Source organism: Saimiri boliviensis, chromosome 9 (assembly GCF_048565385.1).
Source record: "Saimiri boliviensis isolate mSaiBol1 chromosome 9, mSaiBol1.pri, whole genome shotgun sequence".
Classification (NCBI taxonomy): Eukaryota; Metazoa; Chordata; class Mammalia; order Primates; family Cebidae; genus Saimiri; species Saimiri boliviensis.
The window spans coordinates 26,646,201-26,671,920 of record NC_133457.1 but is presented as its reverse complement, the minus strand read 5'-3'; the positions used below and the strand labels follow the sequence as shown (position 1 = coordinate 26,671,920).

General features: G+C 34.7%; 1 protein-coding gene across 1 annotated transcript in view; it reads left to right on the top strand.

Annotated features, from left to right (window-relative positions):
- Positions 1 to 774: 774 nt before the first annotated feature.
- Positions 775 to 25,720, top strand: part of SI (sucrase-isomaltase) — a 148,012-nt gene continuing 123,066 nt past the window's right edge. The window contains exons 1-2 of the mRNA XM_074405608.1: positions 775 to 1,053; positions 16,061 to 16,189. The gene's annotated coding sequence lies outside the window, so the exon portion shown is untranslated. The remainder of the gene's footprint in view (positions 1,054 to 16,060; positions 16,190 to 25,720) is intronic.

The following is a 25,720-nucleotide window of genomic DNA, read 5'->3' as shown; positions in this document are numbered from 1 at the left end:
TTGTCTTTCCTCATTACTATGTAGCATAGCTAAAAATTGCAAACATATATAAAAGTTATTCCTTCTGAATTTGATATCTACAAAGAAATAATTTACCCATGGAGTGATATATTTTAGGGTTTGTTTTGATAATGTTGTTACATTAGGCCTGTGAGCACATCAACTAGGTCACCTGGCCCCATTGTTTGGAATGGCTATGGGTTGTCATAAAATATGCACATATTATATGACTCCATTGAACAATGGCTTAGTGATTTCTGCTTGAACCAGGTCTCACTATTGAGAAGAAAGATCAGGAGATGACAAAGAAAAGTGTTATTAAGCCATATAAAATTACATGTGCCACTCTTAAGAGACCAAAGGCTTTTCTGCAAGAAAAAGAAACCTCTGTCTGCTTTCTGTTTCTCTCTCTCTCTCTCTGCCATTTTGTCAATGTGTGCTTGGAACTATAGGTAAGAATAATGCAGAAGATTATAGATGTGAACAACATTCCTAGGAAATTTACATTACGGTAGAATAGTTTAACTCTGTTGGCTGTAAAAATAATACATGGTTACTTTTACCAAGACAAAGAATATGAGATTGTATGATTATAAAAACTGGTTTTTTTTTTAGCGTTATATGAAGGGTGAGACATGTGAACTTCATCATACATTGTTCTCTTTGAAGTATATATTGAGGATATAGACATAAGAAAGCCATAAAAATGTTTAAAAGAAATTTTAGTATTGCAATGAGCCCTAACTTAAAGTACCATAAAAGGATATATACAGAGCACGATGACTGCACGTAGAGTACCTGGTGTTAGTTGCTTTCATATTGTAACAGGTGTTTAGAGACACCGTGAAGGGATAGCTTAATGTCTTTAATAATTTTTTCCGTTCACTTTAATAATTTTTTTCAGAGCCATTCTAGGCTTCTGAGCAATAAACCGGAGTTCTTTATTAGAAACTTGAAGCCCATTACCTGTTCTGTTGAAGCTGATATTAGAACAAGTGGTCCTTATTCCAATACCTGTTCATCTCTCAATTTTAAGAGCCATCCACCTGCTAGGTAAGTAGTTCTGGGAAGAGTGTGAATGATGGGAAAAGGCTAAAGAAATGGTTCTGGGCTAGAGGAAAGTGGCAGTATTTTTCTGAAGTAGCTGAGAAAATCAACATGGTTTGTTTCAGATGGTTAAGTTTAACAGATTGGACGACTGAGCCAAGGATGGAGACCGTGTTGGGAAGTGACAGTGAACTTTGCTAGAAAAGAACAGCTTTCCCCAGATTGTATAAGAAAAATTATACTAAAAGGAAAATTAAAAATGGGAAAATAGTTATAATTTGGTTTGAATGTAATAACATAACTGATAGTCTCAAAGGAAGAAGCATATGAAATGAAACAACTTTTAATTGAGCAGCCATTTTTTTAGTAAATTATTTCCATAAATTGCTAATTAAATATTAGTGATCAGGGTGGAAAAAAAAAAGGAAAATCAGGGCTGAACTACAGTGTTCTTTCCATCTGTCTTAAATTGTAAATTTAAAAAATCTGTATTCCTGCTAGATTAATAATTTCTAACACATTTTTCTTAGAATGAGGTAAGATAAATACTTTAGTTGAGAATACGTTATCCGAATTTAATTCACTTGTTTCAGGGAGTGGAAATTGACATTATTTTTAGTGTTGCCTAGTCATAAAATGTCAATTTGTACTACAAAATTTAGCACTGAACTAATTCAAAGCCATTTAGGTTCACTAATAGGACTACAGTGGCTCTCTGACTTCCCAATAGCATCTGTTGAGATTGAAAATCATAGAAAAATAACTTTAATGGCATAAGAGATTTTTGTGTTATTTGGTTTCCTGGAATCACAACTGCATGTGTATTAAGGCATAAGAAAGCATGGGTAATATAAAACTCATAGGCTCTCAGACATAAGGAAGTAAATTTTTCAGTGCCTGTGGTCAGTAAAGTACATGGCACACCCACACTAACTGCATGCTGTGGTTAGTTTTAGAAGCCGTAAAACAGAGAGGTGGGATGCATTCCAATCGTTTTATTTGAAAACTGGATTGAGAATTATCTAAAAGAGTTAGCATAATATTGGAATTGCTGCTCCAGTCTGCCCCATCGCCCAGTTCTTACTTCCCAGTAAAGACAAATATGCGAGGTATGAGAAGATATGTAATCCTTGTTATTCAGAAGTGCTATGTAGGGCCTGGATTTTATCTCTTTTGATTTTCCAAGTGTCTCTCAAAAGACTTTACTTAATTCTTCTATGAAAATGTTAGTTTTTACCCACTTGACCGAGATCTCTTATGGTCTGCTGTGCACATCCTAGAGTTTAGTATAATTTCTAGCATGTAAAACACTTTACACAGTCTAGGCTGGCACAGTGGGTCACATCTGTAAACTCAGCACTTTGGTAGGCTGAAGTTAGTGGATCGCTTGAGCCCAGGAGTTTGAGACCAGACTGGTCAACATGGAGAAACCCTGTCTCTATTAAAAAATTCAAAAGTTAACTGGGTGTGGTGGTGTCTGCCTGTAGGCCTAAGTTACTTGGGTGTCTGAGAGGTGGAGAATTGCTTGAGTACAGAGTTTGAGGTTGCAGTGAGCCGAGATTGCACCACTGGGCTCCAGCCTGAGCAGAAGAGTGAGACCCTGCCCCTGCCTCAAAATAAATAAATAAATAAACATTAAAAATTTTTAAATACATCCTTTTTTTTTTTTGAGATGGAGTTTTCCTCTTGTTACCCAGGCTGGAGTGCAATGGCATGATCTTGGCTCACCACAACCTCTGCCTCCTGGGTAAAAAGTAGTTTTGTTCTATAAAATTTGGGCAAACATTGAGTTAGCAAATAATGAACTGCTGCTCTTAGGGGAAATATATATTATGTGTAAACCAAAATAGATAGATACATACACAAATGCACAGATACATGTACACCTCATATTTTACATAGATTATATGTAAAATCCTTAAATCCTAAAAAGAACTCAGCCTGGCATATTTTCTTTATTTTACAAAAGAGAAACTGAGGTTCAGAAGTGTTAAACGACTTGCCTGAGGCCACCCCACTTATAAGTGCCAGTGTTAGGATTCAAAACCAGTCCCACAGGCTCAGAGCTTGGACGTCTTGTACCACACTGCATTTCCCCCAACCAGCTGCATACTATGGTCATCTCTGAATGAGGACTGAACCTAAGTAGAGTGCTGCCACTGCTAACTTCAGCTGGCAGCATGTGCTCATTTTTTGCCACTCTATATTTTTGTCACCTCAAGTATTTGTGGGTCATGAATAAATTTATGCCACTAGGGGGATTCAAAAATACAGAATCAGTGAATAGTGAGGATTTATTGTACATAAATAAATTCTGTCTTCAAAAGAAACATAACATATTTATTATTTATTTTTATTGACAATCTGTGAACTTCAAGTGGTCTGAGAAGCAGTGTGACATAGTTGTTGGACACACCCCTGAAGTGAGGTTACTGGGGTTCAAAAGCCATCTTGCCAACTTCTTAAGACATTGGGAAAAAGGTTATAAGAGAGATAATACTAAGCCTCCCTTATAGGAATTCAGGAATATTAAATAAATCAACCCATTACATTACAATAATGTGTAAAAAGCTTATAACCATACAAGGAAAACTATAATCATTCTAAGTCTTATATACTTTTTTTTTTGAGTTTCACTCTTGTTACCCAGGCTGGAGTACAATGGCATGATCTCAGCTCACCACAACCTCTGCTGCTATATACATTTTAAGTACTGTTTATCCCGCTTATTAATTAGATAAATAGTAGAATTTGCTAATACTTGCAAGGTGAAATCTGATTTTTAAATACATTCTTCAAAAGATCACAGAAATAAAGTACCATTTTTATCTTATCGTATCAAAAGTACATATTATCAACATTATTAATGACTGCTTATGCTGTCCTTGATCACCTGACTGAAGTGTTTGTCATGTTCTCCCCTCTAAAGTTACTATTTCCCCCATTTACATATTGTATGCTTTGGGAGGAAAGTGACCATATATACTGCACACTTAAAAAAAAGATAATAACTTTTCCTCTCCTGTAGGATGAAGCAGCCACATAATTATTTGGAATTCTGCACAGAGAAATTTTCTCTTCTACCCTATTTGTTAACTTATTCAATAATTTATTTACATCAGTGTAGACTCATGGATATTTATTTTATTCTCTGAGTCATAATACAATATGACTTTATTTTGCTGCTGACATCTTTTACTTCACTTCTGTGCCTTTTGATATTCCCACATTAACATATTTTTTAGCACTTCCTTAACTTCCTAGCACTACAAGATATTCCTGCTTGAGGTTCATCTTGTATCTTTCTTAACACAGTCCTAGTTCTCAAGTCACTGCCACTTCACCAAGGACCCTTGGTTTCTCTTAGTGGCAAGTGATATTAGAAACCAATATCTGATTATAAGTGTGCTCATTGACTTTGGGGTATCATTTCTTTAGGCACTTTCAACTGATAGAGTGAATAAATAAATATATGTGTGTATTTTAACCCATGTATTAACACATATCTATGATTATATGATATCTAACCATCTGTGTTTATATTAATTCTAATATAAATTCTTACTAACGTCTCCAACCATAATCCATTAAATCATGAATAATTCTATCCTCCCCCCTTTGCTAATTTGTAAATTTTTATTCTAACAGTGGTAAATCTGGCTTCCACCATTCACCAACCATTTACTTAGTTATTGAAATCAAGTATACATATATAGAAATATCAGATTGTTAACCCATGCCTCCGAGGGAAATTATCAGAGTATAGGGCTTTTGTGCAATTACTTTCGCCTTTCATTCACTTCCAGAATTACTTAGGTCAGTACCTTTCCTCCACATACTTCTGAGAGGATACATTTTTAATTAGATTATTCTGTAACAGTCTTCATTTTCCCCTGAGACTTCCTGATTCCCTAAATGATTTTTTAAAAACTGTATGCACTTGTATTGACTCTTTGTGTTGTAAAGTTATATGGGAAATGAAAAGTGTATAATGTCATACTCACTGTTATGTATTTAATTGTGTCCCCCAACAAAACATGTTTCAACCCTAAACCTCTAGTCCCTGAAAAAGTAATCTTACTTAGAGATAAAGTCTTTGCACAAATATAATCAAGTTAAAATAAGGACTTCAGTCCTTTAAAATAGGGAATTTGGACATAGACACATATACAGAGAACACATGTGAAGATGAAGGCAGAAATTAGGGCAATACATCTACAAACCAAAGAATGGAAAGATTTCTAGCAAACTCTCAGAAGCTAGGAGAGAGACGTGAAACAGGTTTTTCCTCACAGCATTCACAAGGAACCAACACTTTCAATACCGTGATCTCAGACATCTAGCCTCCAGAACTTGAGAAAGTAAATTTCTGTTGCTCTAAGCTACTGTTTTTCTCTTTCTTTTTTTAATAGCAGCCCTAGTAAATAAATATATCCACCATTACAGTATTAATCTGAATAATTTTACCATGCCCAAAATACCTGTGCTTTACCTACTTATCTCTCATTCCCTCCTCTGCACCATTGAGAACCATTAATCTTCTTAATGTAAACTGTAAAATGTATCTTCAAGTAAATATCTCTTTAGACTGTCATGGGAAACCATAGAAAGATATAGATGGGGGCAGAGAGGGAGGGAGAGGGAGAGGGGGAGAGAGAGACAGAGAGAGAGAGAGAGAGAGAGAGAGAGAATAAAAGCATCTAGCTTTCAACCGTGACATGTAAATATTTGTTAAATATTTTAGGAATCATTAAATTGCCAAACTAAGTAGTATAAAAAGCTCAGAACAAAGAATCCTTTCATTTGGCTGCATATGGAGTAAAGTAAAATAATAGGCATTGCTGACAAAATAGTAAAAACTTCAGTACAAAATAGATATAAAATATGTCAATTTGCAAAACTTAGTAATTATTTAGATCAAATAAAACAGAGGAATTATCCTAAGTAATAAATTAATTGAATAATTTAATTTGCAGAAAATGAAAACATATGTTATTACCTTTTGCCTGCATCTTCAGGGAACATATAACTATTGAAGTTTATTAACAAAGAATATAATGTGTAAAGCCTAAAAAATGTAATGTTTATATATCAATGTGGATTTGAAATCGGCAAAACATGTCAAAATATATTAATAACTTCCCTTAAGGTATGCATATACATAACAGGGAATAAACAATGCATTCTCCTAAGGGAAAAAGATAACTGTACAGTGATTATTAACTAAATGTTCACTTCTTTTCTCCTCATTTTTCATGAATTATTCATTGCAACATAGAGAAACACACCTTAAAGTTTAGTTATCAACTGATTACTTTCTAGAGATAAATATTGCTTCCAGTGAGCTATGATCTCAGCAAACTAAAGCAGAAACAAAACAAAGCGCTGAGTGTTCTCACATCTAAGTGGGAGCTGAACAATGAGAACACATGGACAGAGGGAGAGGAAAAACACTCACTGGGGGCTGTTGGGGGAGGGCAGGCAGCTGGGAGAGCATCAGACAAAAGAGCTAATGCATGCTGGGCTTCATACCTAGGTGATGGGTTGATAAATGTAGCAAACCACCATGGTACATATTTACCTATGTAAATTAACCTGCACATCCTGCACATGTACCCCAGAACTTAAAAAAAAAATTAAAAATCGCTTCCAATGAAAGCAAACTTAGAAGAAAACAGAGGGAAATATACTTTTGGTTTAATGATTCCACACAACTCATTGGGTTTTCACACAAAATTTGCTATTTTAGGCTAGGCATGGTGGCTCACACCTGTAAACCCAGTACTTTGGGAGGATCACTTGAGGCCAGGATTTGAAGACCAGCCTGTCCAACATGGTGAAACCCCATTTCTACTAAAAATATAAACATTAGCCAGATGTGGTGGTGAGCACCTGTAATCCCAGCTACTGGGGAGGCAGAGGCAGGAGGATCCCTTGAAGCTGGGTGGTAGAAGTTGCAGTGAGCCGAGATTGGCCACTGCATTTCCAGCCTGGGTGACAGAGTGAGACAATGTCTAAAAAAAGAAAAGAAAAAGAAAGAAAAGAAAAAAAACAACAAAACCGAAAAACACAACCAATTTACTATTTTGTCATGGAATTAGCAGTTTTTATTGCTATCACATAGAGGTTTTTTTTTGTTGTTTTTTTTTTTTTTTTTTTTTTTTGTAGCATGGAACCTACTATATTTCACCATAACTAACTATGTTGGTATGGATATGTAAAGAAGGGATGGGTGTAATTTTTCTTTTCTGCTAGATATTGAGATTTGAAGAAAGTAGGATGTTTGTAAACGTAGTAGGTATTTGATAAACACATGCTTATTACATTATTTTCTTCTTAATCAAGGATTACTGAAAAAATTGAAAATACAGAGAAATATGCAGTGAAATATTTAAATAATTAGTAAGATTATAAACCAAAGTTAAGTACTTCTATTGTAATTTTTTTAAGTGTACACATGCCTATATATCTACATGTAGCTATATATTTAAATTATTTGAATCAAATTCTTAGAGCCTTCTTATTTTACTTGTTATACATGTACATTTTATAATATTATTAAAATTACTTAAAGATACTTTGAATTATTATACCTTATGTACTCTTATTTATGTAAATATTTTTACATGTTTTTAATTTTTTTTTGGAGATAAATTTTGCTATGTTGTCCAGGCTGGCCTCAAACTCCTGGGCTCCAATGATCCTCCCACCTCAGCCTCCTGAGTAGCTGGGACTACAGGAATACACAATCATGCCTAGCTTAATTAATACTTGAAATTAAATGTTTAATGTGTATAATTTGATGGTAAAAAAAATATAGGCTTAGAGTCTATGAACATGTAACATTATTATAGGCTTAGTAGGAGTTTCCGGTTGCTATGCTTCAGTACTTTTTGTAAGATAGTTAAAAGCATATAAATGCATTTTACAAATGGTAGGGCCAGAACCAGGGTGAGGTAAGCATGGTGTCTCAGGCACAAAATTTTAGGAGGTCCCCACTTTCTATTGCAAATGCTGACCCTACTTTTCCATGATCCTGAGAGTGAATGTCTTATGAAAATTTGCACCAAATGCCTTGCTTGCCTCACCCTAGTCCTGATGCTGACCAATGATAGTCCTAACTTTTTGCATTATCCAAAAAAAACATACTGTTGAAGATGCATTATCATAGTCAAGATATTTTGTTCCTAAAACCTGTCTACTAATTTCACATTTAGAAAGCATTCTTTGCAAATAATTTCTCGTTTGAAAATAAATTAAGATAATTTAAGGATTTTAAGATTTTTCTGTGTATCTCTTTTTAACCTGTAGAGGTAGCATAGTTTCTTCTACAATTTGTCACTGATTCTACCACGTGTATTCTTAATTTTTTGTCTATCTGCTTGCATCCTCAAGCCTGCAACCATTAGCCAAATGCCTTAAGTAGAATGGTCAACACTCATTACCTTTACATCTTTATCTACCACTCATTTCTAAATGTGAGCAAAACATAGTTCTTGAAACCAACGTAAAATGTGGTGTCTTTACCTTTCCTCAATGTAAGGCTGAGCTGTTTAACAATACCTCCTTCAATCCCATTGTTCTTGCCTGGCTTCTCCAATGCAATTCCATCAAGACTGTCTTTGTATTGCTTGTTTGTTTCCCTGTTTTGCATTTGATTTTTTTTTTTTTTTTTTGTAGCAGCAATAGACATAGAGTGGGATTTGAAATTCTGAGAGATGGTATATTTGAGATTTCAATTTCAGGGAAGGCATAGGAGCAAAAATCCAATGTAATCAATGACAATGAATAATAAAAAGAAGCATTAAGTGACAGTCTGAAATGTTCAAGAAATTTGGTGGTAAAGAATTTTAACTGAAGTCTGAATGGAAAGAAGGATTTCGTTCAATAATTGTTAAAATGTGATCCTGTTTATATACCTTGATGTAGATAGACATTTGACTATGGGTACATCAAAAGTAATTGATTGGTACAGTTGAGAGTTTCTCTAATATTGTTTACTTGGGTTTTTAGGGGGTTCAATCAGCAATTAGATAACTTTTCTATAGTGTTTAAAATCATATGGACTTAAAATGATAAAGATAGGAAATGTGAAGTCTGTGGAATTAGGTGAGAGAAATTGTGGGGACATGAGAGCAGCAGGAAAATACTCTGAGTCACAGCAGGTCAAGTGATCAGCAGGTCAAGGAAGTGACAGTCCATGTGAGTTGCGAATGTTTGGCATAGAGGACTCCTAAGAACTGTAAAGTGAAGGTGCCAGAAAAGGCATTAAAGTGATGTAGTACAGTAAGTATAACTTGGTTTGGCTGTGATAAAGAAGAGTAGTGGCACATTCTTTCAGTGACAGAACTTGACCTTTGACATTTTATGACAAATAATTAAGGCATATTCAGTAGACCTGAACCATAAAATCATAAAGCTTTAAAACTGGAACCGATATTCTAGATAGATTTGTTGAACTGACATCATTTTACAATTGACGTGATGAAAATGTAGATAATCAAAGGTCACATTGCAAGTGAGTAACAAAGTTAAAGCTACATAAACATATGTAACTAAATACTTGGATACATGTAATTTATTCTTAATTTCAATGGTTTTGGGGGTACAGGTTGTTATTGGTTACATGGGTAAGTTCTTTAGCTGTGATTTCTAAGATGCTGGTGAACCTGTCACCGAGCAGTGTACATGGTACCCAATATGTAGTCTACATTTTCAACTCTCTTTGTCTGATTTTAGCACCAGGATAAAATTACCTTTATAAAATGAATCAGTGAGTGTTTTCTCCTCTTTTATTCTGCATGAAATTTTGTTGAATTGCTGTTAATTCTTCTTTAAACGTTTCATTGAATTCTCTAATAAAACCATTAGGGTCTGGATATATCTTTTATGACATTTTAAAAATTGTAAATTCAATTTATTTAGCAGTTATAGGACTATGAAAATTACCTATTTCATATTGGATAAATTGTGGTAGTTAGTGTTTATTGAGCAATTGGTGTATTTCTTCCATGCTGTCCATGTGTGTGAGATATAGTCTGTATGTGTAAAGTTGTTTATAATATTTTCTTATTCTTTTGATGTCTGTAGGGTCTATAGTTATATCCTGTTTTATCCCTGATATTGACAATTTTTGTGTCTTTTCTAGATTTGTTTTTCTAGAGGTTGGTCAATTTTATTGATCCTTTCAAAGAACCAGTCCTGTAATTGATTGATTTTTCTGTATTGCTATTTCTGTTTTCAGTTAAATTTCAGTTTAATTCTGCCCTTATCCTTACTAAGTTCTTCCTTCCTTCAGCTTTGGTTTTGCGTTAATCTTCCAGGTTCTTGAGCTGAGAACTTAGATGATTAATTTCAGACTTTTCCTCTTTTCTAGCAGCACGTGGTGTTATAGTTTTCCCTCTCAGCACTGTTTTAGCTGTGTTCCAGAAACTTGATATGCTGTACTTTTATTTTCATTCAGATCAATGTATTTTTAAATTTTCCATTGAGACTACTTCCTTCATCTATGGAAGAGTGCCTGTAAATCTTTAGGCCTTTTTCTGGCACCTTTGCTTTATAGTTTTTAGGAGTCCTCTACTCCAAACATTCACAACTCACATGCACAGTAACTTCTTTGAGCTAATTATCACTTGGACCAGCTTTAGTTCCATTACGTACATATCAGAAGTGGAGCAGCACATTGTCACACATCTGTGAGGTTTTAAGTTTACGTTCTCCACTGGGACTTAATTAATGTGGAGGGCATGAAACCACAATTTTTTTCTGTGGTATTTGGCCAGAGTAGACTAGCTATTGTCTAGAAATCTTTTTGTCTTGCTAAACTGCCCCTTTCTAGGATACTTTTCTGTCAACCAGAAGTAAGTTGCTTATGGCCCCATGATATATGAAGGGACTGAACATCCATATCTAAAATGCTAATTGGGATGTTACACGATAATGCTGAGAAAAAAAATTATGCGTACTAAAATGAATTGTAACGGATCTTGAAAATCAAAAACTCATAGTTTTTGTCATCAAGTACTCAAATTCCTGCGATACAAAGAGCATGAAAGTATCAAAGGAATTAAGAAATCTAGGATCTAATCATATAGCAGGTATTTTACTGTGGGACAAACCATTTAAGCTTCTGTTCACTTAAAGAAAGAAGGGATGGTATTGGTTTATCTTCATGATATATCTATGTAATTCTACAATTCTGTCATTCTGTAAAAAATTAATATTTTTCTCATTGAGCTTAATGAAATAAAAATAAATGTATTCATAGTTGGGAAAAGAGAAATGTGATTTAGAAATAATTCAATATTACTCAATAAAAAATTTACAGATCATTTTCAATCAATGTAAGCTATAAACAAAATATTGCTAAACAGTGATATATAATCTGTTAGAACAAATCAAAACTTGCCTGTTTTAAGTAACTATGGCTTTTACCTAATAATACCTTATCAACTACCAAACAATTACCAATCCAGTGAACACTGGAATGCAAAGGTCAAGAAAACCAATTCTGTTGAAATAACAAATTCCAGACACTCAACACATGAGATAAAACACTTTTCAGTTTCAGTAAGATATGATCCATTTAAATTACATGTATCCCATCAAAAACTGGGCAAAGGACATGAATTCTCAAAAGAAGAGGTACATCTGCCAACAAGCGTATAAAAAATTTTTTCAACATCACTAATGATCAGGGACATGCAGATTAAAACCACTATTACATAGCACCTTATTCCTGCAAGAATGGCCACAATTTAAAAAATTAAAAAAAAAAATAGATATTGGCTTGGATTTTGTGAAACGAAAACACTTCTACAGTGCCGGTTGGAGTGTAAACTGGTGAAAATAATCAATATGGAAAAGAGTATGGAGATTCCTTAAAGAACTGAAAGTAGAACTACCATTTGATTCAGCATTCTCAGTGCTGGGGATTAAAGGAAAAGAAGTCATCACATGAAAAGACAAGGAAAATTTCTCCAATAGCCCACTGTATCTACCTATATAAACTATGGAACCATTACATTGTATATGCATACATACTGACTACTTATACATTTGTATATACTTTTCTGACACTTCAGGGAAACTTCTAAAATATGGAAGTAAAACCTAGAGACGAAAACTTTTGTGAATGGTGATTTTATAATCTTCAGAATATATAAATAAACATGGAGCTAAAAGTCATTATCCAAGATTAAAAAATAAATAGTAAAACTAATATCATAACAAAAATTGAATGCAATTTAATAAATAGTGTTGTCTAAGGAATGACAGCTTCACTATATAAATTATATCTTAGATATGTGGTAGAAGCATTCATATTGGAACGTATGCTCAATTTTTAATTAGTATTTTGTCATAACTTCAATTGCATTGCTTCAAGATATTTTTTCCTGTTATCCCTGGAGGATACACCTTGCTAAAATAATTTGATTTTTCAATTTTGAAAGCACTCTGTTTTCAAAATGTTTTGAAAGAATTAGGGTCATGTTAATAAATTATTTAGCCAATTTTAAAATGGCGCCACTGAAATATTTTGCCAGACCGTCTTTTACTTCCTGGAAATACCTCTTTTTTTGAGATGCATTGACTCTTTCAGGCAATCAAGTTTCTCTTTAGTAAATGGCTTCAATTAACCTAAATTTCTTTGCAAACCAGTGCAGATTGCTTCTCTTTGCTTTTTTTTTTTTTAAGCAAAGATAAGAAAAAAGCTGGATTAATTATATAAATAAAATATTTCTTTTTCCTCTGGTAAATATGGTATATGGATATAATACATACCAGATATATTTTGTATTCTGAGTTTTTTTTTTTTTTTTGCTTTAATTAATGCATTTCCCTTATAAAAACACCTACTATTCACGTGGGGAAAAGCTGACCCATAATTGTGTGTGCAAGCTAATCATTTTTATGAGATTGATTATCATAGGAGTTGTGTACTGGGCAAAGATCAATTTAAAATTAGTTAAGGATAATGCAGCCATTAAATGGCTTATAATGTGCTTATTAAGTGAAATCAATTTTATGTCAAATCTTGACATCCAAAATATTTAAAGTACATATTGTAAAAGCTCAATAAACTGTTCACCTGAAAATAAAATGAATATATTACATATAGATTAAGAAATACAAGAATGAGGAAAGTGTATAGGGTAGTATAAGTATCAAGAGTCAAGAAAAGGATAGCGAAAAAGATAAAGATGGTAGGCAGAAAATAGAATATTATACATAAGCAGATTTAAACATAAAATTATTTTGTTGTTACTTCTTAGGTATGCCTTCTGTATTTTACCAGTTTCTTTGGTATCTGTGGTGAGGGTATCAGAAATCTGAAATTACCCTTCTTACATGTGTAATACTTCCATTTCCTTATCTCCACCTTAATACCATCTCATTCATTGTCCGCAAGAAATAACTTGAAAAGCTGGTTTTGTGTATGAATGGAAACATATGTATGTGTGTATAAATGAATATATATATATATATATATATATGTGTGTGTGTGTATATATATACACACATATATATACATACACACATATATATTTATATATAATGAATATATCTCTGTGTGTATATATACACACATATATATATATTCATTTACATATACACATATACACATATGCCACAAGTTACTATGATTTAGCAATTATAGCATTCAGAGGGGAAAAAAAATTGTTTCTTTTAGTTTGTGAATCTAGTAATTCCTTTTATGAAGAAGTAGCCCAAAGTCAGTCAGATGGTTGTAAGGCAGCTTTTTCTAAAGATTGTGTTATTTACTCAGGGAGATGTGCTTTCATAGATAGTAAGCATAACACTGTCACAGAGATTTATTTGTGCTTCTGGCTATGACAAAGCCACTGTGACCTCAGTGATAGTGTCAGACTCCTGTCCTGATCAGCTTCAGAGTTCTTAAAATACAAAGAATTACTCAATCTGTTTTATATATGAATTTTCTAGGGACCTAGTTAAAATAGGAATTCTTGGGCCACTGCCTTTAAGATTTAGATTTATTATTTCTGGGGCTGAGCTCAGAAGTCTGTTTTTGATGAGCATTTCAGGTGATTTTAATGTGGCTTCTTTAAGGACATCTATTTGCGTAAAATGCAAATAAGCTTTCTGCTAACAAACGGGTGGCTGCTTCTCTGGTAATGGGTACCGGTGTACCAGAAATTTCATTGTTTTGTCAGCATTTTTAATCAGTTCAGACAACTTTCTGTAACCATAACCAAAACCAATCAATAATTTAGAATTTCTGAAAATGACAAAAATAAATAGTTAAAACTTACTGAGACTATGTTTTTTAATAATAACTGTATTGATTATACATTTAGCATCAATAATTGTTTATAACAAAACAAGTATTATAATGCAATTCTTTGAACTCAGAAGCAGGTAATTGCATGGCATTCTAAACTTATTATTATTTTTTCAAATTTGCAAGTTTGCTTTTTCCAATGACTAATGAAATAATACAGCATTGTTTGTTTGGTAATATTGCATGCTCTTGTTTTGTTTCAAAGATATTGGATCACCTTCAAAATGCTTGAAATATTTTCTTTCTTTTTTTTTTTTTTCAGCAAATTGCATCATAAGTTGGGAGATAGGAACACTAGTATTATTGCTATGTATGCTTAGGAAGGTGACATTGGAAGTGCCAATGCCCTATTTTTCTTTTCTTTCACTCCATTACCTGATGTAACAAACCAAAATAGGCATTCACTGGTCTTTCCCTGTATTTATTTATTTTTTCAAATCCTGATGAGGATGTCAGCAATGCATATTGTAATATCTACAATTTTAGAAAGCAGAGATCCAAAAAACTTTGGAAAATTCAGAGACTGACAGAAATTCAAGCTGGAAGAAAACCGAGTAAAAAATTATTTGTACAAGGGGTTGAGAGAAACAAAAGTACTGTTTCTCAAATGTGCTCTTATTTGCAATCACCTGATACAGTTGATAAACCATGCAGATTCAGTTGGTTTTAGGTGTGCCCTAAAATCTCGATGTTTAATAAGTACACATGACTTGTTATGAACAGGTAAGTATAGATAAACACTGAAACTGCATAAATAATATATTTACTTGGTAAAGGCATGTTTGTAAAAGTCTTTATAGCTTAATCAGAGAGAAGTTTATAACTAAAAACCAAATATGATTCTTATTCATAGCACATCTGCAAAATCTATAAACTTTTTAAATTCAACTTTATTTAGAGTATAACTTACATGAAATAAAATGTACCCATTTTAAGTATATATATCTTTGGATGGGTTTTGTCTCTATATAGTTCTAGTGATGAAATAATTGGTACATATTAACGTTTTGAGAAAATATCTATTACTCTTTTTAAAATTGGAAATAATTATCTGTGGTTGAGAAAGAAATAAAATATGTCTTACTTGACAAGATCCCTCATCAGAAACTAGTCTCACTAGACATGTGCTTTCTGCGTGTACACTCTCACATGAAGATAATATATCATTATAAATAAAAATGACCTCATGAACTCTGGGACTTCACCCAGGTGCTTCAGATAGTTCTAAGGAGCTTATTAATGCCCACGTTGTGCATGATTTTATTATTTAAAATATATGATAGTCTAAACTTCAAAGCTGTTCATACTTTCATGCAAAGGGCATAGCCTCTGATAATAGAAACCTCTGGTTCTTCAGCTGAATGTGAACATTAAAATTTCTCTTCTCCATCTGCAACTCTAAAACAATTGCTCCATTCATGTGTTTTTTTTTTTTTTAGTTTCTGAGAATAAAGTAAAATAATGAGAAAACATTATAGCATAGTGTTTTATATAAAAGTTTGTAAATGTGAACTCACTTTTTTCCTCTTCATTGGAAACCATTTTTATTATATGATACCAGATGTTCTACTTTGCTTAAAATTTTTATTTTAATAACTCTTCCAACTCATCATTATAATTTCAAAATTTTTACCTCTTGAAATCATTTTTATGGTACCTAGTTTCTTATGTATTTTCTTTTTCTTCAAGAGCAAGATAATTTGACAGGGGTGTGGCAACATGGCTGAATAGAAGTCTCCACCAATCGTCACCCCTTCCCACAAGGACACCAATTAATAATCTACATGAATAAAGCACTTTTGTAAGAACCAAAATCAGGTGAGTACTCACAGTAACTGGATTTAACTTCATTTCAATGAAAGAGGCACTGAAAAGGTCAGAAAAACAGTCTTGAATTGCCAACACCACTAATTTTCCAATCCTGGCGGCAGCAGCATGGTGTGGAGAGCACCCGGAGAGGGAGAGCCAGCAATTAGAAGGCATTGAACTCAGTGCAACACTTTATATAGCAGAAAGCAAAACTAGACAGACCTCATTTGCTGCTTGCCCACAGCAGGTGTATTTAAACCAGCCCTAGCTAGAGGGGAAGTGCTAATCCCAGTGTTGGGAATTTGAGTTTCTGCAAGCCTTGCCATTGAGCTAAAGGGCCCTAGGGCTTGAAAAACAAACCCTTGAAAGGTACTCTAGGCCACAAGGACAGCAACATCTAGGTGAGTCCTAGGGCTGAACAGGGCCCAGACACAGTGGGCTGAGCAAGGAAGTGACCTACTGAGACACCAGCTGGGGCGGCTAAGGGAGGGGTGGTATCATTCCTCTCCAAGCCCAGGTTGCAAAGCTGTGACTCCAAAAGAGACGCCTTCCTTCCACTTGAGGAGAGGAGAAAGTAGAACAAGGAGGACTTTGTCAATTATTTTGGAAACCACCTCAGCCGCAGCAGCATAGGGTATTGGTTAAGAGTTGTGAGGCCACATTTCTAGTCCTACCTTCTAGACATTTCTAGACACACCCTTATCCAGAAGTGATCCCATTGCCTTGAAGGGAAAGACTCAGACTTGGCAGGATTCATTACGTGCTAACTATAGAGCCCTTGGGCCCTGAATAACCAGCAGTGATACACAGGTACTACCTCAATGGCCTTGGGTGGCACACGGAGACTTGCTGGCCTCGGGTGAAACTCAGCACATTCCCGGCTGGGGTGACTGTAGGGTAAAACTGCTTCCACTTCAGAAAAGTGAAGGGAATAGTAAAGGGGACTTTGTGTTGCACTTAGGTACCAGCTCAGCCACAGCGTGATAGAGCACCAATTGGCTATTAGCGTCCCCAGTTGCAGGACTTGGCTCTTGCTTAGGATTTCTGAACTTGTCTTGGGCCAAAGAGACCCCACTTCCCTGCAGGGAGAGTCCCAGGCCAGACAGCATTTACGACAGCTGTCTTAAGAGCCCGTGGGCTTCAAGGAAACATTGGTGGTGGTCAGGCTGCCCCGACTTTGGAAATGGGAGAGAAGAGTGGGAAGGACTCTGTCTTGCGGTTTGAGTGCCAACTCGGCTACAGTACAGTCGAATACCAGGGGGAACTTTGAAAGTGTTTGGCTGCTTCTGCCCAGGGCCTGGGGGAACTCACTGCCCTGCAGGGAAAGACACAGGCCTGGGTGGCTTTTGCTCTGCTGATTTTACAGCTCCAGGGCTTTGAGTAAACATAGGTGGTAGCTAGGGAGTGACAGCAGGCTTTCTGCCAGACCCAGTGACAAGCTGGCTTCAGTTCTGGTCCAACACAGTCCAGGGGTGGTGGCCACAGGGATTCTTGTGTCATTTCACATCCAGCTCCAGGTAGCTTAGAGACTATAGAGAGACTCTGTTTGGGAGAACGTAAATTAAGAGTACAAAAGTATCTTCCTAGTAATCCAGAGAATTCTGGATCTCGTCAAAGACCATCAAGTCGGTACCTCTATGAGTCTGCAAGAACCACAATGCTACTGGATTTGGGGTCCCCCCTAAAGGAGATACAGCTTAAATTACAATACCTAAGTCCTTTCAAATATCTGGAAAGCTTTCCCAAGAAGTCCAGACTGAGAAGATGACATTAAATATGTAACTCTTTAATGCCTATACGATAGCAAGATAACTTTATAACGTGACGTAGACGATCAGGATGCTTCAAGCGATTGATTTTATTTCACTCACCATGTACATTTTTAAAATAAAAAGTCAACAAAAGATAGAGTCATATAACATTGTACATTTCCTGTGGTTAAATTCCTTTTTTGAATCTGCTCGTTTTTCTTTCTGTTTTGAATGCTGTTATTCCTGCATGTCTATGTTGTATGACTCCTGGTCATTTGCCTTTGCAGGATTCTCTTCTTTTGGCTGCTCTTCTTAAAGTTATTTGCTATTATTGGTATTCAAAAAGATGTAGGCTCATGACATCTCAGAAACAACTTGGGCTTGTTGTCATTGATTAAAGTGTTGATGTTGTCATATTAATAGAACAGACATGCTCCTGATAAATAGCATGACTTAATACTTTTCCTCTTCATTTTACAACTCCAACTGATCAAGAAAATACTAAAAATATTTTAATTTGATTTAAATGCAAATTATTATTTCTTTTTTTTTCTTTTTGAGACGGAGTTTCGCTCTTGTTACCCAGGCTGGAGTGCAATGGTGCGATCTTGGCTCACCGCAACCTCTGCCTCCTGGGTTCAGGCAATTCTCCTGCCTCAGCCTCCTGAGTAGCTGGGATTACAGGCACACGCCACCATGCCCAGCTAATTTTTTGTATTTTTAGTAGAGACGGGGTTTCACCATGTTGACCAGGATGGTCTCGATCTCTTGATCTCTTGATCCACCCGCCTCAGCCTCCCGAGGTGCTGGGATTATAGGCGTGAGCCCCCGTGCCATACCCAAATTATTATTTCTTGCTTAATGTAGAACATACTTAAATGTTATTTATCACTGAAAAACACATGTAGAATGAGATGTAATTTAAATTTACACCTCTCCACATTCAGGTTTATTTATGGCTTTTTGTATTCCATTATGTCCTGAGGTTAACCTTGAAACCAAGAAAATGACAATTTAAAGAAATGAATATATGATTTATTTGCATAATGGGTTTTCATCCTTGATATCTGAGGTTAGACTTTAGGGACAAGAGGTAGTTTTGTATGATTAAAATTCTCCTATTACATAGTCCCCATCAATAAATCCGATTTGCTGATCTCTGTTCTTGCCATAATCTGCATGCACATTCTTTCTTTCTATTAGTATCCCAGTCACATCTGACCCACATCTGTGGTCTTTCTAATCCATAAAGTGTTCAAGCAATAGTAATCATCTTATTCAATGCCTATTCCCTTCTGCATTCCTCTGTCATGCTAACTGCAAAATTTGACATAACGGTTAGCAAGCATTAGTGGGCGTATTATCAGTATAGTGACAGGATAGAGAGAAAGGAAAGGAATTAGTGAGCTAGAAGGGATAGTTGCATTCTTTTAAAGGGCAGAGACATGGAAATAAGAAGAGCAGGGGAGAGAAGCAGCTCAGGAATCTGAGATTATTTTGTTTACCTCAGATAGGTGAATCTAAAATGATTATTTTAAATGCTATTTGGAAATTTCTGCAAATACAGCTTATATACAAATAAGAATTTTATAATTTTAGACCTGGAGTTTTATTCTGGCAGCTATGAACAGGAAGAATTAAAAAGTAATATTTATCGGAGATGGAAAAATTAGAAAATGACAGAGCTTTCATTTAAATAGTTTATTATATGCATAAGAAAACTGAGGTGAATATCAAATGACTTGCTTAGACTCAAATTTAAATACTCAGTAGTAGGCAAGATCTCCTCTCCCAGACCAATGTTTAGTCTGCTGAATAGGATCACCAACTGCCATGGGTATGAAGTAAAGTGATGTAAATCACCCCAGGTTTATAATGATTTTACTAAAAAAAAACAGGGAAAAACCAATACATGAATAGACCTTACAATTCCTGAAGTGTTATATACAATATGAAGAAAGTATTTAATATCCTGCTGATAGATTAACTATCCTCATTTGATGGATATTTATTGAGCACCTAATATGTTGAGATCTTTATCTAATATTCTTCTGAGATCAGTGTCAAAAGCCACTTACATAGTTTGTGGGTTTTTTTTAATTGCCTTTCCATTATTTTTAGCCAAAGACTAAATTTTTTTGTAAGTTTTGTTATTTAAAACATTATCTTTTTCATCAAAATTCTGAAAAAGTTCAACAATATTGGAAAATTAGTTATGGTCTATTCTATTTTGGTTGGTTATCTTTTTCCTAATTGAGAAATCTTTTGATATTTCTAATAAAGGTTGGATGTTTTTTATTTGTTTTCATTTGGCCTACCAGATATATTTATATACAATAATACTCATTTTCTAAATATAGTCATGTGCTGCATAATGATGTTTCAGTCAACCATGGACCATATACACAATGATGTTCCCATAAGATCATGACGGAGCTGAAAAATTGTTGTTGCCTGATGACATCATAGCCATTGCAAAGATTATTCACACATTTGTGATGATACTGGTGTAAAGAAAGCTACTGTGCTGCCGGTCTTATGAAAATATACTACATGCAGTTACCTACTTTTCATAATACTTAATAATGATAGTATATGTCTATGTTACTGGTTCGTATATTTACCAGTATATACTTTGTATACTTTCTGCTTGAGTATATTTCTTCTAGCTATAATAAAAAATGTTTAGTGTAAAACAATATGCTACATTAGGCCAGCAGCAGTCTCATACACCTTGTGTTTATTTTTTTCTGTTGATTGCATCATTTTCTTTCGTACTTGATCAAATCTTATGTGGTTTCTCTCATCATGGCCCCTAAGCATACAAAATCCACGGCTAAAGTTACCAATAAGAAGCCACATTGAATCATTCGTCTGAATAGGAAATCAAAAGTGATTAAGGACAAGGAAGGTAGAAAATCAATGATGATTATTGCTCACCAATCATACATGTTTCTGTCCAACATAGCTATGATCTTGAAGAACAAGAACACAATAGCAAAAGCTTTTAAAGAATATGATTTATCAAGGACAATGGGATAAACAAAAAATTTAAAAGTACTTATATAAGATAAGGAGAAACTTCTAATGACGTGGATCAAAGGCTAGACACAGAAGTGTATCACCCTCAGCACAATGATAATCACAGCCAAAGCAAAAAGTTTCTTTGCAAAGTAAAAAGACAAGGCTGGACTTGACTATGATGTTGAATTTACTGCTAGCTCTGAGTGGCTTAAATTATTCAAGAATCATTATTTTTACATAATGTGAAAATGAGTGGTAAGTCTGTAAGTGCTGATGTGAAAGCAGCTGAAGAATTTTGAGAAACTACATAAGCTGATTGTGGAGGAAAATTACTTGCCAGAGCAAATCTTCAATATGAATGAAACCTCCCTATTCTGGAAACAGATGCCTGAAAGGACTTTCATCTATAATGAAGTGTCGTCAATGCCAGGTGTGAAGGCTTTTAAGGACAGGAAAACAGACTTGCTTGGGGGCAATATTGCAGGCTACAAATTAAAACTCTTTGTGATCTGGCACCATGGAAACTCCAGGGCCTTCAAGCATGTTAATAAGTGCACACTGATAACAAACTACAGAAAAAGTATGAAGTTACAGATGACCCAGTTCCTCTTCCAAAATGCCCTCTTGAACTGCTGTGCCACTAAAATGGAGAAGTGCTGTTTAAAACATTATATACCTTTCAAACTTATGCTTATCATTCGTAATTCCCCTGCACATTCTCTTTCTCTAGGTGATCTTCATCCTAATATTAAAGTAGTGTGCTTTTTTTTTTTTCTCCAAACCCCATCTCTTTGGTCCAACCAATGGAGCAAGGAGGTAAAACAGCTTTTCTTCTTCCTTTTAGATTTTAAATTTTTTATAGAAAATTACATAGAAAACAGATTTGGTCTGCCCAGTGTGAAAGATTATTATGTATACACATAGACATGAAATTATTGCTGATGGACCACTGTAAAACATTTGTATACAGTTTTGGAATTAAAGTGCTTAAAATTATTTCTCTTAGTTTTTATTAGGTAATAGGCTTTCTTTTTTGTTTTTGTATCTCTACCAGGTTTTGGTATCAGAATCATACTGGTTTCATAAAATGAGTTAGGGAGGAGTCCCTATTTCTATTGTTCATACAAAGAGAATAATATACCTAGAAATACAGCTAACAAGAAAAGCAAAGTACCCCTTCCAGATAACTACAAACTACTTCTCAGGGAAACCAGAGAGGACACGCAAAAAATGGCCACGCTCACGGATAGTAAGAATTTTTTAAATGGCCATATTACCCAAAGTAATTTATAGATTCAATGCTATTCCCATTAAACCACCATTGACATTATTTGCAGAATTAGAAAAACAAAACTATTTTAAAATTCATATGTAAACAAACAAACAAACAAAAAGAGCCCAGATAGCCAAGACAGTTCTAAGTAAAAAAAAATAAAGCTGGAGGCATTACACTACCCTACTTCAAACTATTCTACAAGGCGACAGTAACCATAATAGCATGAAACTGGTACAAAAACAGACACATAGACCAATGAAACATAATAGAGAACTCAAAAGTAAGACCACACATCCACAACCATCTGATCTTTGGCAAACCAGCTAAAAACAAGCAATGAGGAAAGAGGTTCCTATTTAATAAATGGAGCTGGAAGAACTGGCTAACCATATGCAGAAAATTGAAACTTGTCCCCTTCCTTACCCATTATACACAAAGTAAATTAAGATAGATTAAAGACTTAACTGTTAAACCCAAAACTGTAAAAACTCCATAAGAAAACCTAGGCAATACCATTCAGGATATAGGCACAGACAAAGATTTCATGACAAAATTTCCAGAAGCAATTGCAACAAAAGAAAACAATGACAAATGTGATCTAATTAAACTAAAGAGTTTTTGCACAGCAAAAGAAACTATTATTAGAAGTAACAGACAACCTCCAGAATGTGAGAAAATTTTTGCCATCTATTCGTCTGACAAAAGTCTGAAATCCAGAGTCTATAAGGAATTTAAACACATTTATAAGAAAAAAACTCATACAACCCCATTAAAATTGAGTAAATGACATGAACAGACACTTCCCAAAAGAAGACATTTATGTGGCCAACAAACAGAAGAAAAAAAGCTCACCACCACAAATCATAAGGGAAATACAAATCAAAACCACAATGAGTTACCATCACACAGCAGTAAGAATGATTATTACTAAAAAGTCAAAATAAAAAATAGCAGATGCTGGCAAGGTTGTGGAGAAAAAGAAATGCTTATACACACTGGGGGTGGGAGAAGAAATTAATTCAATCGTTGTGAAAGACAGTGCAGACATTCTGCAAAAATCTAAAGACAGAAATACTATTTGATCTAGTAATCCCTTTACTAGGTATGTACCCAAGGGAATATAATTAATTCAATTATAAAGGTACATGCATGTATATGTTTATTGCAGCCCTGTTCACAGTAGCAAAGACATGGAATCAATCCAAATGCCCATTAATGGTAGAATAGATAAAGAAAATGTGGTACATATACACAATAGAATACTATGCCCCATTAAAACTAATAAGATCATGTCGTTTGCAGGGACATGAATGAAGCTGAAAGCCATTATCCTCAGCAAACTAATGCAGGAACAGGAAAGCAAACACTGCATGTTCTCACATTTAAGTGGGAGCTGAACAACAAGACCGTATGGACACAGTGAAGGGAACAATACATGCTGGGGCCTGTCAGCAGGGTGGGAAAACATGAGGAAAAATAGATAAAGCATGCTTAATACCCAGATGATGCGTTGCTAGGTGCAGCAAAGTACATTGCACGTGTTTTCCTGTGTAACAAACCTGCACATCCTGCACATGTATGCTGGCCCTTAAAGTTTTTAAAAAATAAACTAAAAACAAAATTTTGAAGAAAATAAACTGCAGACTAGTATCTATTATGAACAGAGAAATAAATCCTTAATAAAATGTTGGCAATTTGGCTCTATCAATGAATACACTAAACCAAATAGAAAAACCTCAAAACTTTACATCAAGGTGGGATTTACCTCAGGGATGCAAGGCTGATTCAATATTCAAATGCCAACAACTGATAACATGATCATGTAAAATGCATTTTGTAACTCCGTATCTATTTATAATAAAAATCTCTCGCCAAGCTTGAAATAGAAGGAAACTTTCTCAGTCAAGATTGTACAGCTGGCCGGGCGCGGTGTTTCACGCCTGTAATCCCAGCACTTTGGGAGGCCGAGGCGGATGGATCACGAGGTCAAGAGATTCAGACCATCCTGGTCAACATGGTGAAACCCCGTCTCTACTAAAAATACAAAAAATTAGCTGGGCATGGTGGCACGTGCCTGTAATCCCAGCTACTCAGGAGGCTGAGGCAGGAGAATTGCCTGAACCCAGGAGGCGGAGGTTGCGGTGAGCCGAGATCGCGCCATTGCACTCCAGCCTGGGTAACAAGAGCGAAACTCTGTCTCAAAAAAAACAAAAAAAGATTTTACAGCTAACATCACCCTAACGTTGAAAGATTAAATTTCTAAGTTAGACAAATAATGAAGAGGAACATATACTCTGATCATTCTTATTTAACATTGTTCTGTAAGTTCTGACCAGTATGGTAGATACAGGAATAAACAGCTATATGGATGGGAAAAAGAGGAATATAGCTGTCTTATTCATAGATAATGTTTATTGTTGACCTAGAAACTCCCAAAGACTCTACGATGGTTAGTTTTATGTGTAAGCCTAGCTAGGCTAAATAGATTTGTACCTAACTTAAAAACTAATATAGGTCTCATAATAAAGGTGTTTTGTAGATGCAGTTAACATCTGCAATCAGCTTACTTAAATTAAAGATTATTCTTGATAATGTGTATGGGCCCCATTCAATCATTTTAAAGGTGGTAAAAGCAAACTGAGGTTTTGCTGAGGAAAAAGAAATTTCCCTCAAGACATATCAACTCCTGCCCCCAAATTTTATCAACTCCTGCCCCCAAATTTCAAGTCTGCTGGCCTGTCCTACAAATTTTGGAATTGTCACCTTCCACCATCCCATGAGCCACTCCCCTGGGTCTCTCTCTATATATTTTCTACTTACTTTTTTTCTTTGGAAAATGCTGAATGATACAGAATTTAAAGCCAAACAAAGCAAACAAGCAACAAACTCCTGGAATAAATCAGTGAATTTATCAAGGATACAGCATACAGGGTCAACTGAAAAAATTTCAATACTATTTACAATAACTTTAAGAAATGAAATACTAAGGCACTAATCTAACAAAACATGTAAAACATATATTCATATAAACTGTGAAATAATGAAACCAAAGAAAACCTAAATGTTTGGAAAGGCATACTGTGTGCATGGATTTAAATCCGTATACTCAATGTAGTAGATATGGCAAAGCTCCCCAAACTATCAATAGAGATTTAGTGAAATTACAATGAACATCCCTGCAGGATTTTTGTTAATATAAATAAGCTAATTCTAAAATTTTTATGAATAAGCAAAGGAACATTTCTAGTGGGAATGCTAAGTGTTACAGCCATTTTGGAAAATAGTTTGACAATTTATTCAAATTGAAACATACGCTTACCATAAAACCCAGGAGTTCTACTCTCAGATATTTATCTTAGACACATGAGAACTGACATTAGCCCAAAAAACTTGTACACAAATATTAATAGAAATTCTGTTCATAATTGCCAAAACCTGATTCAGCAGGTGAATGGATAAATGAACTATGGTACATTTATTATTATGGAA